General features: G+C 61.0%; 2 non-coding genes across 2 annotated transcripts; both read left to right on the forward strand.

Annotated features, from left to right (window-relative positions):
* Nucleotides 1-11876: 11876 nt before the first annotated feature.
* LOC131870442 (5S ribosomal RNA) lies at nucleotides 11877-11995 on the forward strand. The gene has a single exon (XR_009368752.1). It is a non-coding gene; the product is annotated as a 5S ribosomal RNA (ribosomal RNA).
* A 5915-nt stretch (nucleotides 11996-17910) lies between these two features.
* On the forward strand, nucleotides 17911-18029 carry LOC131870443 (5S ribosomal RNA). The gene has a single exon (XR_009368753.1). It is a non-coding gene; the product is annotated as a 5S ribosomal RNA (ribosomal RNA).
* The last annotated feature ends 1971 nt before the right edge of the window (nucleotides 18030-20000 follow it).

The following is a 20000-nucleotide window of genomic DNA, read 5'->3' on the forward strand; positions in this document are numbered from 1 at the left end:
ACCTCGGAATGCTCCAAGCATCGGACGCGCTTGGGGCGACTACCAGTGCCAACCCCTTATCCCGCGATGCGTCCGATACACAGATGGTTCCAAGGCGGCCGAGGAGCCTCACCGCATAGCAATCGGGGGTGCGAGGCGAGGGATGGGGCGGGAAGGCCCCAACGGCTAGACGGAAGAGGCTTCAGGGCCGCCTCGGAATGGTCCAAGCATCGGACGCGCTTGGGGCGACTACCAGTGACAACCCCTCATCCCGCGATGCGTCCGATACGAAGATGGTTCCAAGGCGGCCGAGGAGCCTCACCGCATAGCAATCGGGGTGCGAGGTGGGGGATGCGGCGAGATGGCCCCAACGGCTAGACGGAAGAGGCCACAGGGCCGCGTCGGAATAGTCCAAGCATCGGACGCGCTTGGGGCGACTACCAGTGACAACCCCTTATCCCGCGATGCGTCCGATACGAAGATAGTTCCAAGGCGGCCGAGGAGCCTCACCGCATAGCAATCCGGGTGCGAGGTGGGGGATGCGGCGAGATGGCCCCAACGGCTAGACGGAAGAGGCTGCAGGGCCGCCTCGGAATAGTCCAAGCATCGGACGCGCTTGGGGCGACTACCAGTGACAACCCCTTATCCCGCGATGCTTCCGATACGAAGACAGTTCCAAGGCGGCCGAGGAGCCTCACCGCATAGCAATGGGGGTGCGAGGTGAGGGATGCGGCGAGATGGCCCCAACGGCTAGACGGAAGAGGCCACAGGGCCGCCTCGGAATAGTCCAAGCATCGGACGCGCTTGGGGCGACTACCAGTGACAACCCCTTATCCCGCGATGCATCCGATACGAAGATAGTTCCCAGGCGGCCGAGGAGCCTCACCGCATAGCAATCGGGGTGCGAGGCGAGGGATGCGGCGAGATGGCCCCAAAGGGTAGACGGAAGAGGCTGCGGGGCCGCCTCGGAATAGTCCAAGCATCGAACGCGCTTGGGGCGACTACCACTGCCAACCCCTTATCCCGCGATGCGTCCGATACACAGATAGTTCCGAGGCGGCCGAGGAGCTGGGGGATGCGGCGAGATGGCCCCAACGGCTAGACGGAAGAGGCTGCAGGGCCGCCTCGGAATAGTCCAAGCATCGGACGCGCTTGGGGCGACTACCAGTGACAACCCCTTATCCCGCGATGCGTCCGATACACAGATAGTTCCGAGGCGGCCAAGGAGCCTCACCGCATAGCAATCGTGGTGCGAGGTGGGGGATGCAGCGAGATGGCCCCAACGGCTAGACGGAAGAGGCTGCAGGGCCGCCTCGGAATGGTCCAAGCATCGGACGCGCTTGGGGCGACTACCACTGCCAACCCCTTATCCCGCGATGCGTCCGATACACAGATAGTTCCAAGTCGGCCGAGGAGCCTCACCGAATAGCAATCGGGGTGCGAGGCGAGGGATGCGGCGAGAAAGCCCCAACGGCTAGAGGGAAGAGGCTTCAGGTCCGCCTCGGAATGGTCCAAGCATCGGACGCGCTTGGGGCGACTACCAGTGACAACCCCTTATCCCGCGACGCGTCCGATACACAGATAGTTCCAAGGCGGCCGAGGAGCCTCACCGCATAGCAATCGGGGTGCGAGGCGAGGGATGCGGCGAGAAGGACCCAACGGCTAGACGGAAGAGGCTTCAGGGCCGCCTCGGAATGGTCCAAGCATCGGACGCGCTTGGGGCGACTACCAGTGACAACCCCTTATCCCGCGACGCGTCCGATACACAGATAGTTCCAAGGCGGCCGAGGAGCCTCACCGCATAGCAATCGGGGTGCGAGGCGAGGGATGCGGCGAGAAGGACCCAACGGCTAGACGGAAGAGGCTTCAGGTCCGCCTCGGAATGGTCCAAGCATCGGACGCGCTTGGGGCGACTACCAGTGACAACCCCTTATCCCGCGACGCGTCCGATACACAGATAGTTCCAAGGCGGCCGAGGAGCCTCACCGCATAGCAATCGGGGTGCGAGGCGAGGGATGCGGCGAGAAGGACCCAACGGCTAGACGGAAGAGGCTTCAGGGCCGCCTCGGAATGGTCCAAGCATCGGACGCGCTTGGGGCGACTACCAGTGACAACCCCTTATCCCGCGATGCGTCCGATACACAGATAGTTCCAAGGCGGCCGAGGAGCCTCACCGCATAGCAATCGGGGTGCGAGGCGAGGGATGCGGCGAGAAGGACCCAACGGCTAGACGGAAGAGGCTTCAGGGCCGCCTCGGAATGGTCCAAGCATCGGACGCGCTTGGGGCGACTACCAGTGACAACCCCTTATCCCGCGACGCGTCCGATACACAGATAGTTCCAAGGCGGCCGAGGAGCCTCACCGCATAGCAATCGGGGTGCGAGGCGAGGGATGCGGCAAGAAGGACCCAACGGCTAGACGGAAGAGGCTTCAGGGCCGCCTCGGAATGGTCCAAGCATCGGACGCGCTTGGGGCGACTACCAGTGACAACCCCTTATCCCGCGACGCGTCCGATACACAGATAGTTCCAAGGCGGCCGAGGAGCCTCACCGCATAGCAATCGGGGTGCGAGGCGAGGGATGCGGCGAGAAGGACCCAACGGCTAGACGGAAGAGGCTTCAGGTCCGCCTCGGAATGGTCCAAGCATCGGACGCGCTTGGGGCGACTACCAGTGACAACCCCTTATCCCGCGACGCGTCCGATACACAGATAGTTCCAAGGCGGCCGAGGAGCCTCACCGCATAGCAATCGGGGTGCGAGGCGAGGGATGCGGCGAGAAGGACCCAACGGCTAGACGGAAGAGGCTTCAGGGCCGCCTCGGAATGGTCCAAGCATCGGACGCGCTTGGGGCGACTACCAGTGACAACCCCTTATCCCGCGACGCGTCCGATACACAGATAGTTCCAAGGCGGCCGAGGAGCCTCACCGCATAGCAATCGGGGTGCGAGGCGAGGGATGCGGCGAGAAGGACCCAACGGCTAGACGGAAGAGGCTTCAGGGCCGCCTCGGAATGGTCCAAGCATCGGACGCGCTTGGGGCGACTACCAGTGACAACCCCTTATCCCGCGACGCGTCCGATACACAGATAGTTCCAAGGCGGCCGAGGAGCCTCACCGCATAGCAATCGGGGTGCGAGGCGAGGGATGCGGCGAGAAGGACCCAACGGCTAGACGGAAGAGGCTTCAGGGCCGCCTCGGAATGGTCCAAGCATCGGACGCGCTTGGGGCGACTACCAGTGACAACCCCTTATCCCGCGATGCGTCCGATACACAGATAGTTCCAAGGCGGCCGAGGAGCCTCACCGCATAGCAATCGGGGTGCGAGGCGAGGGATGCGGCGAGAAGGACCCAACGGCTAGACGGAAGAGGCTTCAGGGCCGCCTCGGAATGGTCCAAGCATCGGACGCGCTTGGGGCGACTACCAGTGACAACCCCTTATCCCGCGACGCGTCCGATACACAGATAGTTCCAAGGCGGCCGAGGAGCCTCACCGCATAGCAATCGGGGTGCGAGGCGAGGGATGCGGCGAGAAGGACCCAACGGCTAGACGGAAGAGGCTTCAGGGCCGCCTCGGAATGGTCCAAGCATCGGACGCGCTTGGGGCGACTACCAGTGACAACCCCTTATCCCGCGACGCGTCCGATACACAGATAGTTCCAAGGCGGCCGAGGAGCCTCACCGCATAGCAATCGGGGTGCGAGGCGAGGGATGCGGCGAGAAGGACCCAACGGCTAGACGGAAGAGGCTTCAGGGCCGCCTCGGAATGGTCCAAGCATCGGACGCGCTTGGGGCGACTACCAGTGACAACCCCTTATCCCGCGACGCGTCCGATACACAGATAGTTCCAAGGCGGCCGAGGAGCCTCACCGCATAGCAATCGGGGTGCGAGGCGAGGGATGCGGCGAGAAGGACCCAACGGCTAGACGGAAGAGGCTTCAGGGCCGCCTGGGAATGGTCCATGCATCGCACGCGCTTGGGGCGACTACCAGTGACAACCCCTTATCCCGCGACGCGTCCGATACACAGATAGTTCCAAGGCGGCCGAGGAGCCTCACCGCATAGCAATCGGGGTGCGAGGCGAGGGATGCGGCGAGAAGGACCCAACGGCTAGACGGAAGAGGCTTCAGGGCCGCCTCGGAATGGTCCAAGCATCGGACGCGCTTGGGGCGACTACCAGTGACAACCCCTTATCCCGCGACGCGTCCGATACACAGATAGTTCCAAGGCGGCCGAGGAGCCTCACCGCATAGCAATCGGGGTGCGAGTCGAGGGATGCGGCGAGAAGGACCCAACGGCTAGACGGAAGAGGCTTCAGGGCCGCCTCGGAATGGTCCAAGCATCGGACGCGCTTGGGGCGACTACCAGTGACAACCCCTTATCCCGCGATGCGTCTGATACACAGATAGTTCCAAGGCGGCCGAGGAGCCTCACCGCATAGCAATCGGGGTGCGAGGCAAGGGATGCGGCGAGAAGGACCCAACGGCTAGACGGAAGAGGCTTCAGGGCCGCCTCGGAATGGTCCAAGCATCGGATGCGCTTGGGGCGACTACCGTTGCCAACCCCTTATCCCGCGATGCGTCTGATACACAGATAGTTCCGAGGCGGCCGAGGAGCCTCACCGCATAGCAATCGGGTTGCGAGGCAGATTATTGGGAAGGGAACCCCCTGGGATGCGGCTCAAGCAGTGCCCAAAGGGACTGGAATGCGGAATCACATCGAGAGACCCAAATGCTATACGAGGGCTCAAATCGAATTATCGATTTGGCCACGACATGGACGCATCGGAACGACTACCTTTGCCGAACCACTCGCAATTGCATCCATACCGAAACCAATAGACATTTCCGTTAGAGCCCTCGCATAGCATTCGGGAATCTCGCATGCCCCTCTAAATCGACCAATGCTGGCGCTCAACGAAAATCCGAGCGCTACCACCGTTCGAGCGCCAGCATTGGTCGAGTTAGAGGGGCACGGGGGAGAATGCTCCAGTCAACACCTCCCCTATATAAGTTATTTGTCCGATTCTCGCACAACCGTAGTCTGCCTCGTCGAATCAAACAACGGTCCCAGATTCCGACTTCCGTTCCGTAGAGACCCAAAAGCTAGATGGAGGCTCGCAAGAAAGAGAGTCGGCGCATAGCAATCGGGTTTCTCGAACGTTTAGGGACCGAGCTCACTTGCGGATAGGGCAAAATCCGCCAAGCAACCCAAAAGCTAGACGGGGGCTCGAATCGAATCGCCTAGGCGGCCACAACAACGACGTGTTGGATCGACTACCAGTGCCAAACCATTCAGCAAGACTAGTCTGTGTCGAGGCCGGATAGAGATTCTCAGAGAGCGCCCGTATAGCATTTAGGAGACCTGCCGCGTCCCTCACACTCGACAAATGGTGGTGCACGTTTATAAATCCGAGCGATCCCAACCCTTTCAAGCACCAACATCGGTCGAGATAGAGGGGCACGGAGGGGGCTGCGTGAGACAACACAGTCCCCTATATAAGTTATTTGTCCGATTCTCACACATCCGAAGAATGGTCATCAAATCGGACAACAGCCCAAACTTCCGACTTCCGTCCCAGAAAGCCCAAGAGCTATCTAAAACGTTCATGGCCGGAACTCGATCGCGGCTATACCAGTCCGCCAAGCAACCCAAAAGCTAGACTGGAGCTCTAGTCGAATCACCTCTGTGGCCATTGCAAGGACGTGTTGGAGCGACTACCATTGCCGAACCATTCCGCAGGTCGAGTCCATACCAAGGCCGCATAGAGATTCACGATGAGCTCCTGCATAGCAATCAGGAGACTTGCCGTGTCCATCACAATCGATAAATCCTGGTGCAAGATTTTTGCATCCGAGCGCTCCAACCAGTCGAGCACCAGCATCAATCGACATAAACGGGCACGGGGGGAGGATGCTCGAGAACACTACCTCCCCTATATAAGTTATTTGTCCGATTCTCAAGCAGCCGAAGTCTGGTCATCGAATCGGGTCAAAGACCACAACTTCCGACTTTACCCACAATGCAAGTCATCGAATCGAACATCGGCCCCCGAGTCGGACTCCATGCGTATGTCAGGTCATCGGACCCAAATTCCGCCTTCCTGCGCATGGCGGGCCATCAATATCAACTCGGTCATCGGACCCAAACTCCGCCTTTCTGCGCATGGCACGCCTTCAAATCGGTCATCGGACCCAAATTCCGCCTTCCTGTGCATGGCGGGCCATCAACATCAACTCGGTCATCGGACCCAAATTCCGCCTTTCTGCGCATGGCACGCCATCAACTCGGTCATCGGACCCAAATTCCGCCTTCCTGCGCATGGCAGGTCATCGGACACAAATTCAGACCTCGCCAATATGCCTACGTATCGAATCGGTCATCGGACCCAACTTCCGACTTCATCCATACTGTAGGGTCTTTGAGGTTGGCGCGGTGCGCTCAACCCGGGGAGTCGACCCATCGAAGCATACACCTCCCCTATATAAGCTATTTGTCCGATTCCCACACCTGTGTAGTTTGCACCTCTGACCAGGACATCGACCCCAACTTCCGAACTCGACTGCAACGACGGCACCAGCGCCTTGGTGCGCACCTTGCGACGCACAGTCCCAACATTCGCCTTCCTGCACATGGCAGGTCATCGGACCCAAATTCCGACCTCGCGAGTATGCCTACATATCGAATCGGTCATCGGACACAACTTCCGACTTCATCCATACCGTAGGGTCTTTGAGGTTGGCGCGGTGCGCTCAACCCGGGGAGTCGACCCAACGAAGCATACACCTCCCCTATATAAGCTATTTGTCCGATTCCCACACCTGTGTAGTTTGCACCTCCGATCAGGACATCGACCCCAACTTCCGAACTCGCCTGCAACGACCGAACCAGCGCCTTGGTGCGCACCTTGCAACGCACAGTGCCAACATTCGCCTTCCTGCACATGGCAGGTCATCGGACCCAAATTCCGACCTCGCGAGTATGCCTACATATCGAATCGGTCATCGGACCCAACTTCCGACTTCATCCATACCGTAGGGTCTTTGAGGTTGGCGCGGTGCGCTCAACCCGGGGAGTCGACCCAACGAAGCATACACCTCCCCTATATAAGCTATTTGTCCGATTCCCACACCTGTGTAGCTTGCACCTCCGATCAGGACATCGACCCCAACTTCCGAACTCGACTAAAAAGACCGCACCAGCACCTTGGTGTGCACCTTGCAACGCACAGTGCCAACATTCGCCTTCCTGCACATGGCAGGTCATCGGACCCAAATTCCGACCTCATGAGCATACCTACTAATCGAATCGGTCATCGGACCCAACTTCCGACTTCATCCATACCGTAGGGTCTTTGAGGTTGGCGCGGTGCGCTCAACCTGGGGAGTCGACCCATCGAAGCATACACCTCCCCTATATAAGCTATTTGTCCGATTCCGACACCTGTGTAGTTTGCACCTCCGCTCAGGACATCGACCCCAACTTCCGAACTCGCCTGCAACGACCGAACCAGCGCCTTGGTGCGCACCAAAAGTGCGCACTTTTGGAGGGCACTTTTGTGCGCTCCAAAGGTGCGCACTTTTGGAGGGCACTTTTGTGCGCTCCAAAGGTGCGCACTTTTGGAGGGCACTTTTTGGAGGGCACTTTTGTGCGCTCCAAAGGTGCGCACTTTTGGAGGGCACTTTTTGGAGGGCACTTTTCTGCGCTCCAAAGGTGCGCACTTTTGGAGGGCACTTTTTGGAGGGCACTTTTCTGCGCTCCAAAGGTGCGCACTTTTGGAGGGCACTTTTTGGAGGGCACTTTTCTGCGCTCCAAAGGTGCGCACTTTTGGAGGGCACTTTTTGGAGGGCACTTTTCTGCGCTCCAAAGGTGCGCACTTTTGGAGGGCACTTTTGTGCACTCCAAAGGTGCACACTTTTGGAGGGCACTTTTTGGAGGGCACTTTTCTGCACTCCAAAGGTGCGCACTTTTGGAGGGCACTTTTTGGAGGGCACTTTTGTGCGCTCCAAAGGTGCGCACTTTTGGAGGGCACTTTTTGGAGGGCACTTTTGTGCGCTCCAAAGGTGCGCACTTTTGGAGGGCACTTTTGTGCACTCCAAAGGTGCGCACTTTTGGAGGGCACTTTTCCTGCGCTCCAAAGGTGCACACCTAGGTGAGCACCTTCGACCACACCTTGTAGCACACCAAACTCTGACTTTCGACTTCATCCGCAATGCAGGGTCTTTGAGGTTGGCGCAATGCGCACAACCAGGGGAGTCGACCCATCAAACCCAACACCTCCCCTATATAAGCTATTTGTCTGATTCTCATACATGCGTAGCCTGCAGGAGCAATTAGGACATCGACCCCAACTTTCGGCTTCTAAACGAAAACAAGGTCTTTGAGGTTGGTGTAATGCGAACAACTAGGGGAGTCAACCCATCAAACCCAACACCTCCCCTATATAAGCTATTTGTCTGATTCTCATACATGTGTAGTCTACAGGAGCAATTAGGACATCGACCCCAACTTTTGACTTCTTAACGAAAACAAGGTCTTTGAGGTTGACGTAATGCGCACAACCAGGGGAGTCGACCCATCAAACCCAACACCTCCCCTATATAAGCTATTTGTCCGATTCTCATACATGTGTAGCCTACAGGAGCCATTAGGACATTGACCCCAACTTTTGACTTCTTAACGAAAACAAGGTCTTTGAGGTTGGCGTAATGCGCACAACCAAGGGAGTTGACCCATCAAACCCAACACCTCCCCTATATAAGCTATTTGTCTGATTCTCATACATGTGTAGCCTGCAACAACGATTAGGACATCCACCCCAACTTCTGAATTCGTCTGCATTGACCGCACCAAAGGTGCACGCCTTGGTGCTCACCAAAATCCGACTTCCGACTTCTTCTGCTATGCGGGGTCTTTGAGGTTGGCGCAGTGCGCACAACCAGGGGAGTCAACCCACCGAATGCAACACCTCCCCTATATAAGCTATTTGTCTGATTCTCATACATGCGTAGACTGCAGCAATGATTAGGACATCCACCCCAACTTTTGACTTCTTAAACAAGACAGGGTCTTTGAAGTTGGTGCAGTGCACACAACCAGGGGAGTCGACCCATCAAACGCAACACCTCCCCTATATAAAGCTATTTGTCCGATTCTCATACGTGTAGTCTGCAGCAGCGATTAGGACATCGACCCCAACTTCCGAATTCGTTTGCATTGACCGCACCAAAGGTGCACGCCTTGGTGTGCACCTTGGAGTGCACTTTGGTGCACGCCTTGGTGTGCACCTTGGAGTGCACTTTGGTGCTCACCTCGGTGCACACTTTGGTGTGCACCTCGGTGTGCACCAAAGGTGCGCACCTTGGAGCGCACCAAAGGTGTACACTTTGGAGCGCACCACATAGGGTCTTTGAGAGGTTGGCGCAGTGCGCACACCAAGGTGGGTGTTGAGGTGCGTGCCGAGGTGGGTGGGTGCTAGGGTGCGCTCCATGGTGGGTGCCAGGGTGGGTGCGTGCTAGGGTGGATTCCAAAGAGGGTCATAGGGTGGGTGCCAAGGTGGGTTGGTGATATAGTGGGTTCAAAGGTGGGTACTAGGGTGGGTTCCAAGGTGGGTCACAAGTTGGGTGCCAGGATGCGTGGGTGTTAGGTTGGGTGCCAAGGTGGGCTCCTGCGTGGGTGGGTGCTAGGGTGGGTTTCAAGGTGGACGCGAGGGCGGGTGCCAAGGTGGGTAACAAGTTGGGTGTTAGGATGGGTGAGTGCTAGAGTGGGTGCCAAGGTGGGTGGGTGCTAAGGTGGATGCCAAGGTGGTTCACAGGGTGGGTGGGTTCTAGGGTGAGTTCCAAGGTGGGTCACAGGTTTAGTGCTAGGGTGCGTGTCAAGGCGGGTGTCGAGGTGCCTGGGTGCTAGGGTGTGGATGCCAATGTGGGTCATAGGGTGGGTACTAGGGTGGGCTGCAATGTGGGTGCCAAGGTGGGTAACATGCTCGGTTGGTTCTAAATTGGGTGTCAGGGTGGGTGTGCACCCACCTTGCCCGAGGTGGGTGCCAAGGTGCCAGTGTGGGTGGGTGCTAAGGTGGATGCCAAGGTGGGTGAGAAGGTGGGTGATAGGTTGAGTGGTAGGATGGGTGGGTGCCAAGATGGGTCACAGGGTGGGTGCAAGGGTGGGTAGGTGCTAGGGTTGGTGTCAGGGTGGGTGGGTGCTAGGTTGGGTTCCAAGGTGGGTGCGAGGGTGAGTGTCAAGGTGGGTCACAGGTTAGGTGCTAGGATGGGTGAGTGCTAGGGTGCAAAGGTGCCAGGGTGGGTGCTAGGATGGGTCGATGCTAGGGTGAGTGGCAAGGTGGGTCCACAAGTGTCAAGGTGGGTGCCGAGGTGGGTGCCAACTTGGGTTCCAAGGTGGGTGCCAAGTGGGCGACTGCTATGGTGGATGCCAAGGTGGGTCACGGGGTGGGTGCCAAGTTGCTAGGTTGTGTTCCAAGGTGGGTGCCAACGTGGCTGCTAGGGTGCGTGGGTTAAAGGGTGTGTCACAACGTGGGTGCCAGGATGGGTGCGCACCCACACTGGCCAAGACGGGTGCAAGGTTGGGTTCCAAGCCCGGTCACAGGCTGGGTGCTAGGATGGGTGGGTGCCAAGGTGGGCACCAGGGTGGGTGCACCCACCCTGGCCAAGGTGGGTCACGGGGTGGGTCCTAGGGTGGGTAACGGGGTGGGTACTAAGGTGCGTGCCAAGGTGGGTCATGGGGTGGGTGCCAAGGTGGGCACCAGGGTGGGTGTGCACCAACCCTAGCCAGGGTAGGTCACGGGGTGGTTGTCGGGGTGGGCGTCAAGGAGCCAAGGTGGGTGGCAAGTAGCCAAGTTGCGTGCCAAGGTGGGTGTCGGGGTGGGTGCCAAGGATCCAAGGTGGGTGCCAAGGAACCAAGGTGGGTGTCTGGGTGGGTGCCGAGGTGGGAGCCAGGGTGGGTCCCAAGGTGAGTGCAAAGGTGGGTGCCAGGGTCAAGGTGAGTGCCAATGTGGGTTCCAAGGTGCCAGGGTCAGGGTGAGTGCCAATGTGGGTTCAAAGGTGCTAAGTTGGGTGCGAGGTTGGGTGCGAGGGTGGGTGGGTGCCAAGGTGTGCTAGGTGGAAGCCCGGGTGGGTCGGCATCCCATGGGTGTCGAGTTGGGTGCCTGATGGGTGCTTCTTGTCAAGTTTTAGTCGTCGGGACTCATTTCGAGCCTTAGAGGTCGTTTCTTGTCCGGTTGCCCTGTCTTCGACCTGGGAACCCAATTTTGGTCCTCGGGTCCCATTTTTTTTTGTCTCGCATCCCACTTTTGGCCTGTGGCCTTTTCGGGGTCGATTCTCGTTTTGGGCATCAGAGCATGTTTCTTCTCCTAAAACCCAATATTTGTTTATTAAGTCTCGGAACACATTTTTGTTCTCGTGGACCCATCATGGGTCTTGGAACGCATTTGTGGTCCTTGGGTCCCATTTTGCATCCCGAAACTTGTGTTTTGGTGCTTGATCCCTATTTTGGGTGCCCACCTTGCACCAAGTGCGCACCCGGGGCAAACCGAGCGCCTTGGTGCACCGGGGCAAGATCGAGCGTGCACCCGAGGCGCCCCGAACATGCACCAAGGTGCACTCGGCCCACATGTGAGCGCAGGTCGTTGCGCCCGAGGTGGTGTGTGGGCACCGCGTTGCAGACGGGACACTGCACGCACACGACGCCCCGTCCAGGTGCACGCACGTAGGCCGGGCCGGGTGCACACCCGACGCCCTAGCAAGGTGCGCGCACCCGGGCAGGGCTCACACTTGGCGAACGGGGCGCACTTCGCGAGGGAGGGTGTGCACCTCGACGGGGGTGGGTGGCCGGGGTGGATTCGCACGTGGGTCGCGGTTTGCTAAGTACACACTGCGACAAGCTCATAACGGGTGCGATCATACCAGCGTTAGTGCACCGGATCCCATCAGAACTCCGCAGTTAAGCGCGCTTGGGCCGGAGTAGTACTGGGATGGGTGACCTCCCGGGAAGTCCCGGTGTTGCACCCTTTTTTAGTTTTTCGCCGGGCGTCGCAATGCTATTTGAATAAACCTTTTGCCCGTTTGCGTTCTCGTCGGGGCCGGGCCGGGCCGGGGTGCGCTGCCCGCACTACCGCGCGCGCGGGGGCGACACCGAGCGCGCACCCGAGGCGCCCCGAGCACACAGGCCACGGTGCAACCCGGGCGTTGTGCGCGCACCCCGGTGCGCCCGAGGTGCTGCGCGCGCACCCAGGTGAAATCGGTGTGCACCTCGGCCAGTGCGCGCTCGGTCGAGTCGCGCACGTTGGCCAAGGTGCACGGTGATGTTTCTTACTCTAAGGTTCCGCACCAGACGCCCGGGACAGGTGAGCGAAGCTGGGCGGGGCCGGGTGCGCGGCCGGGGCAGGTGCACGCAGCTGGAGAGAGCTTTGGAGCACACCAGAGGTGCGCACCTTGGAGCACACTTCGGAGCGCACCAATGATGCGCTCCATTCAAAAGTTTCCTGAAAAGGCAAAAAAAGTTGAGATTATAGAATTTCCCACTTGAGAGATTGTAAAAAAAAAAAATTTAAAATGAAGGAAACGCGGGTGCCAAGGTGTGCGCGCCCGGGTGCGCAGCCCAGCCAAGGTGTGCGCACCAAGGCGCCCACCCTGGCGAAGGTGCACGCAAGGTGCGCACCCGAGGCAAACCGGACAATTAACCCAACTTTCGACTTCGCGCGCACCTGCGCACCTTGGAGCGCACTTCGGAGCGCTCCTTGGTGCGCACCAATCTTGGGCACCTCGGAGTGCACCATGGCGCCCACCAAGGTGCGCACCCGGGGCAAACCGAGCTCCGACTTCGTGCGCACCTTGGAGCGCACGAAAGGTGCGCACCATGGCGCCCACCAAGGTGCGCAGCCCAGCCAAGGCGTGCGCATCAAGGTGCGCACCCTGGCGAAGGTGCGCACCCGGGGCAAACCGAGCTCCGACTTCGTGCGCACCTTGGAGCGCACAAAGGGTGCGCAACCCAGCCAAGGTGTGCGCACCCCGGGCAAACCGAGCTCCGAATCGTGCGCACCTTGGAGCACACTTCGGAGCCCTCCTTGGTGCGCACCGATGTTGCGCACCTCGGAGCGCACCCGGGGAAAACAATGCAATTAACCCGACTTTCGACTTCGTGGGCACCTCGGAGCGCTCTCGGGTTCGCACCTCGGAGCACACCGAGGTGCGCACCTTTGATGCGCTGCCTTCACCAATTTCCAGAAAAGGCAAGAAAACATTGAGAAGGTGTGCGCACCGAGGTGCCCACCCTGGCGAAGGTGCACGCGAGGTGCGCACCCGGGGCAAACCGGGCTCCGACTTCGTGCACGCCATGCTGCGCACCTTGGAGGGCCATGGTGCGCACCTTGGAGCACACTTCGGAGCGCTCAATGGTGCCCAACCCAGCCAAGGTGCCCACCGCGGCGAAGGTGCACGCGAGGTGCGCACCCGGGGCAAACCGGGCTCCGACTTCGTGCACGCCGCACCTTGGAGCACACTTCGGAGCGCTCCTTGGTGCGCACCAGGGCGCGCAACCCAGCCGAGGTGCCCACCCCGGCGAAGGTGCACGCGGGGTGCGCACCCGGGGCAAACCGGGCTCCGACTTCGTGCACGCCATGGTGCCCACCGCGGCGAAGGTGCACGCGAGGTGCGCACCCGGGGCAAACCGGGCTCCGACTTCGTGCACGCCGCACCTTGGAGCACACTTCGGAGCGCTCCTTGGTGCGCACCAGGGCGCGCAACCCAGCCGAGGTGCCCACCCCGGCGAAGGTGCACGCGAGGTGCGCACCCGGGGCAAACCGGGCTCCGACTTCGTGCACGCCATGGTGCCCACCGCGGCGAAGGTGCACGCGAGGTGCGCACCCGGGGCAAACCGGGCTCCGACTTCGTGCACGCCGCACCTTGGAGCACACTTCGGAGCGCTCCTTGGTGCGCACCATGGTGCCCACCAGGGCGCGCAACCCCGCCGAAGGTGCACGCGAGGTGCGCACCCGGGGCAAACCGGGCTCCGACTTCGTGCACGCCGCACCTTGGAGCACACTTCGGAGCGCTCCTTGGTGCGCACCAGGGCGCGCAACCCCGCCGAAGGTGCACGCGAGGTGCGCACCCGGGGCAAACCGGGCTCCGACTTCGTGCACGCCATGGTGCGCACCAGGGTGCCCACCGCGGCGAAGGTGCGCACCCGGGGCAAACCGGGCTCCGACTTCGTGCACGCCGCACCTTGGAGCACACTTCGGAGCGCTCCTTGGTGCGCACCAGGGCGCGCAACCCAGCCGAGGTGCCCACCCCGGCGAAGGTGCACGCGAGGTGCGCACCCGGGGCAAACCGGGCTCCGACTTCGTGCACGCCATGGTGCCCACCGCGGCGAAGGTGCGCACCCGGGGCAAACCGGGCTAGGACTTCGTGCACGCCGCACCTTGGAGCACACTTCGGAGCGCTCCTTGGTGCGCACCATGGTGCCCACCAGGCCGCGCAACCCAGCCAAGGTGTGCGCACCAAGGTGCACGCGAGGTGCGCACCCGGGGCAAACCGGGGTCCGGCTTCGTGCACGCCGCACCTTGGAGCACACATCGGGGCGCTCCCGGGTTCGCACCGGCGTTGCGCACCGTGGTGGGCACCTCGGAGCGCACCGTGGTGGGCACCTCGGAGCACACCAAGGTGGGCAGCGAGGTGCGCACCTTTGATGCGATGCCTTCACTAATTTCCATAAAAGGCAAAAAAAAACGAGATTTTAAAATTTCCGTTTTGAAAGATAGTGAGAAAAAGGGAATGCTGGTGCCATCTTGAGCCCGCCCTGGTGCGCAGCCCAGCCAAGGTGTGCGCACCAAGGTGCCCACCCTGGCGAAGGTGCGCGCCCGGGCAATTAACCCAACTTCCAACTTCGCGCGCGCCAGGGTGGGAGCGCACCCAACAACCGGGCCTGGGAAGAGCCAATGCGAGAAACCCCACCAAACGCTCTGACAAAAAAAGAGGGGGCGCTCCAGTAACCCCGCTTCGGAGCGCACCCTGGGCAAACCCAGCCAGGGTGCCCACCCCGGCCAAGGTGCAGGCGAGGTGCGCACCCGGGGCAAACCGGGCTCCGACAACGTGCACGCCGCACCTTGGAGCACACTTCGTAGCGCTCCCGGGTGCGCACCTCAGAGCACACCAAGGTGGGCAGCGAGGTGCGCACCTTTGATGCGCTGCCTTCACTAATTTCCAGAAAAGGCAAAAAAAAGAGGAGATTTTAAAATTTCCGTTTTGAAAGATAGTGAAAAAAACGGAACGCGGGTGCCATCTTGAGCCCGCCCTGGTGCACAGCCCAGGTAAGGTGCCCACCCTGGCAAAGGTGCGCACCCGGGCAATTAACCCTACTTCCGACTTCGTGCGCGCCAGGGTGGCAACCGGGCCTGGGAAGAGCCAATGCGAGAAACCCCACCAAACGCTCCGACAAAAAAAGAGGCGGCGCTCCAATAACCCCGCTTCGGAGCGCAGCCGGGGCAAACCCAGCCAAGGTGCCCACCCCGACGAAGGTGCACGCGAGGTGCGCACCCGGGGCAAACCGGGCTCCGACAACGTGCACGCAGCACCTTGGAGCACACTTCGAAGCACTCCCGGGTGCCCACCGGCGTTGCGCACCGTGGTGGGCAGCGAGGTGCGCACCTTTGATGCGCTGCCTTCACTAATTTCCAGAAAAGGCAAAAAAAAATGAGATTTTAAAATTTCCGTTTTGAAAGATAGTGAAAAAAACGGAACGCGGGTGCCATCTTGAGCCCGCCCTGGTGCGCAGCCCAGGCAAGGCATGCGCACCAAGGTGCCCACCCGCGGTGCACGCCCGGGGCAAACCGGGCTCCGACTTCGTGCAGGCCGCACCTTGGAGCACACTTCGGAGCGCTCCTTGGTGCGCACCATGGTGCCCACCAGGGCGCACCCGGGGCAAACCGGGCTCCGACTTCGTGCACGCCGCACCTTGGAGCACACATCGGAGCGCTCCCAGGTTCGCACCAGCGTTGCGCACCTTTGATGCGCTGCCTTCACTAATTTCCAGAAAAGGCAAAAAAAAACGATATTTTAAAATTTCCGTTCTGAAAGATAGTGAAAAAAACGGAACGCGGGTGCCATCTTGAGCCCTTCCTGGTGCGCAGCCCAGGCAAGTTGTGCGCACCAAGGTGCCCACCCTGGCGGAGGTGCGCGCCCGGGGCAAACCGGGCTCCGACTTCGTGCACTGCATGGTGCCCACCAAGGCGCGCAACCCAGCCAAGGTGCCCACCGCAGCGAAGGTGCACGCGAGGTGCGCACCCGAGGTGCACACCCGGGGCAAACCGAGCTCCGACTTCGTGCACGCCGCACCTTGGAGCACACTTCAGAGCGCTCCTTGGTGCGCACCAGGGCGCGCAACCCAGCCAAGGTGCTCACCCCGGCGAAGGTGCACGCGAGGTGCGCACCCGGGGCAAGCCGGGCTCGGACTTCGTGCACGCCGCACCTTGGAGCACACATCGGAGCGCTCCCGGGTTCGCACCAGCATTGCGCACCTTTGATGCGCTGCCTTCACTAATTTCCAGAAAAGGCAAAAAAAAAAAAAAAACGAGATTTTAAAATTTCCGTTTTGAAAGATAGTGAAAAAAACGGAACGCGGGTGCCATCTTGAGCCCGCCCTGGTGTGCAGCCCAGGCAAGTTGTGCGCACCAAGGCACCCACCCTGGCCAAGGTGGGTCACGGGGTGGGTCCTAGGGTGGGTAACGGGGTGGGTACTAAGGTGCGTGCCAAGGTGGGTCATGGGGTGGGTGCCAAGGTGGGCACCAGGGTGGGTGTGCACCAACCCTAGCCAGGGTAGGTCACGGGGTGGTTGTCGGGGTGGGCGTCAAGGAGCCAAGGTGGGTGGCAAGTAGCCAAGTTGCGTGCCAAGGTGGGTGTCGGGGTGGGTGCCAAGGATCCAAGGTGGGTGCCAAGGAACCAAGGTGGGTGTCTGGGTGGGTGCCGAGGTGGGAGCCAGGGTGGGTCCCAAGGTGAGTGCAAAGGTGGGTGCCAGGGTCAAGGTGAGTGCCAATGTGGGTTCCAAGGTGCCAGGGTCAGGGTGAGTGCCAATGTGGGTTCAAAGGTGCTAAGTTGGGTGCGAGGTTGGGTGCGAGGGTGGGTGGGTGCCAAGGTGTGCTAGGTGGAAGCCCGGGTGGGTCGGCATCCCATGGGTGTCGAGTTGGGTGCCTGATGGGTGCTTCTTGTCAAGTTTTAGTCGTCGGGACTCATTTCGAGCCTTAGAGGTCGTTTCTTGTCCGGTTGCCCTGTCTTCGACCTGGGAACCCAATTTTGGTCCTCGGGTCCCATTTTTTTTTGTCTCGCATCCCACTTTTGGCCTGTGGCCTTTTCGGGGTCGATTCTCGTTTTGGGCATCAGAGCATGTTTCTTCTCCTAAAACCCAATATTTGTTTATTAAGTCTCGGAACACATTTTTGTTCTCGTGGACCCATCATGGGTCTTGGAACGCATTTGTGGTCCTTGGGTCCCATTTTGCATCCCGAAACTTGTGTTTTGGTGCTTGATCCCTATTTTGGGTGCCCACCTTGCACCAAGTGCGCACCCGGGGCAAACCGAGCGCCTTGGTGCACCGGGGCAAGATCGAGCATGCACCCGAGGCGCCCCGAACATGCACCAAGGTGCACTCGGCCCACATGTGAGCGCAGGTCGTTGCGCCCGAGGTGGTGTGTGGGCACCGCGTTGCAGACGGGACACTGCACGCACACGACGCCCCGTCCAGGTGCACGCACGTAGGCCGGGCCGGGTGCACACCCGACGCCCTAGCAAGGTGCGCGCACCCGGGCAGGGCTCACACTTGGCGAACGGGGCGCACTTCGCGAGGGAGGGTGTGCACCTCGACGGGGGTGGGTGGCCGGGGTGGATTCGCACGTGGGTCGCGGTTTGCTAAGTACACACTGCGACAAGCTCATAACGGGTGCGATCATACCAGCGTTAGTGCACCGGATCCCATCAGAACTCCGCAGTTAAGCGCGCTTGGGCCGGAGTAGTACTGGGATGGGTGACCTCCCGGGAAGTCCCGGTGTTGCACCCTTTTTTAGTTTTTCGCCGGGCGTCGCAATGCTATTTGAATAAACCTTTTGCCCGTTTGCGTTCTCGTCGGGGCCGGGCCGGGCCGGGGTGCGCTGCCCGCACTACCGCGCGCGCGGGGGGCGACACCGAGCGCGCACCCGAGGCGCCCCGAGCACACAGGCCACGGTGCAACCCGGGCGTTGTGCGCGCACCCCGGTGCGCCCGAGGTGCTGCGCGCGCACCCAGGTGAAATCGGTGTGCACCTCGGCCAGTGCGCGCTCGGTCGAGTCGCGCACGTTGGCCAAGGTGCACGGTGATGTTTCTTACTCTAAGGTTCCGCACCAGACGCCCGGGACAGGTGAGCGAAGCTGGGCGGGGCCGGGTGCGCGGCCGGGGCAGGTGCACGCAGCTGGAGAGAGCTTTGGAGCACACCAGAGGTGCGCACCTTGGAGCACACTTCGGAGCGCACCAATGATGCGCTCCATTCAAAAGTTTCCTGAAAAGGCAAAAAAAGTTGAGATTATAGAATTTCCCACTTGAGAGATTGTAAAAAAAAAAAATTTAAAATGAAGGAAACGCGGGTGCCAAGGTGTGCGCGCCCGGGTGCGCAGCCCAGCCAAGGTGTGCGCACCAAGGCGCCCACCCTGGCGAAGGTGCACGCAAGGTGCGCACCCGAGGCAAACCGGACAATTAACCCAACTTTCGACTTCGCGCGCACCTGCGCACCTTGGAGCGCACTTCGGAGCGCTCCTTGGTGCGCACCAATCTTGGGCACCTCGGAGTGCACCATGGCGCCCACCAAGGTGCGCACCCGGGGCAAACCGAGCTCCGACTTCGTGCGCACCTTGGAGCGCACGAAAGGTGCGCACCATGGCGCCCACCAAGGTGCGCAGCCCAGCCAAGGCGTGCGCATCAAGGTGCGCACCCTGGCGAAGGTGCGCACCCGGGGCAAACCGAGCTCCGACTTCGTGCGCACCTTGGAGCGCACAAAGGGTGCGCAACCCAGCCAAGGTGTGCGCACCCCGGGCAAACCGAGCTCCGAATCGTGCGCACCTTGGAGCACACTTCGGAGCCCTCCTTGGTGCGCACCGATGTTGCGCACCTCGGAGCGCACCCGGGGAAAACAATGCAATTAACCCGACTTTCGACTTCGTGGGCACCTCGGAGCGCTCTCGGGTTCGCACCTCGGAGCACACCGAGGTGCGCACCTTTGATGCGCTGCCTTCACCAATTTCCAGAAAAGGCAAGAAAACATTGAGAAGGTGTGCGCACCGAGGTGCCCACCCTGGCGAAGGTGCACGCGAGGTGCGCACCCGGGGCAAACCGGGCTCCGACTTCGTGCACGCCATGCTGCGCACCTTGGAGGGCCATGGTGCGCACCTTGGAGCACACTTCGGAGCGCTCAATGGTGCCCAACCCAGCCAAGGTGCCCACCGCGGCGAAGGTGCACGCGAGGTGCGCACCCGGGGCAAACCGGGCTCCGACTTCGTGCACGCCGCACCTTGGAGCACACTTCGGAGCGCTCCTTGGTGCGCACCAGGGCGCGCAACCCAGCCGAGGTGCCCACCCCGGCGAAGGTGCACGCGGGGTGCGCACCCGGGGCAAACCGGGCTCCGACTTCGTGCACGCCATGGTGCCCACCGCGCCAAGGTGCACGCGAGGTGCGCACCCGGGGCAAACCGGGCTCCGACTTCGTGCACGCCGCACCTTGGAGCACACTTCGGAGCGCTCCTTGGTGCGCACCAGGGCGCGCAACCCAGCCGAGGTGCCCACCCCGGCGAAGGTGCACGCGAGGTGCGCACCCGGGGCAAACCGGGCTCCGACTTCGTGCACGCCATGGTGCCCACCGCGGCGAAGGTGCACGCGAGGTGCGCACCCGGGGCAAACCGGGCTCCGACTTCGTGCACGCCGCACCTTGGAGCACACTTCGGAGCGCTCCTTGGTGTGCACCATGGTGCCCACCAGGGCGCGCAACCCCACCAAACGCTCGGAC

The sequence above is a fragment of the Cryptomeria japonica genome, unplaced genomic scaffold (genome assembly GCF_030272615.1).
Source record: "Cryptomeria japonica unplaced genomic scaffold, Sugi_1.0 HiC_scaffold_326, whole genome shotgun sequence".
In the NCBI taxonomy this organism is placed as follows: Eukaryota; Viridiplantae; Streptophyta; class Pinopsida; order Cupressales; family Cupressaceae; genus Cryptomeria; species Cryptomeria japonica.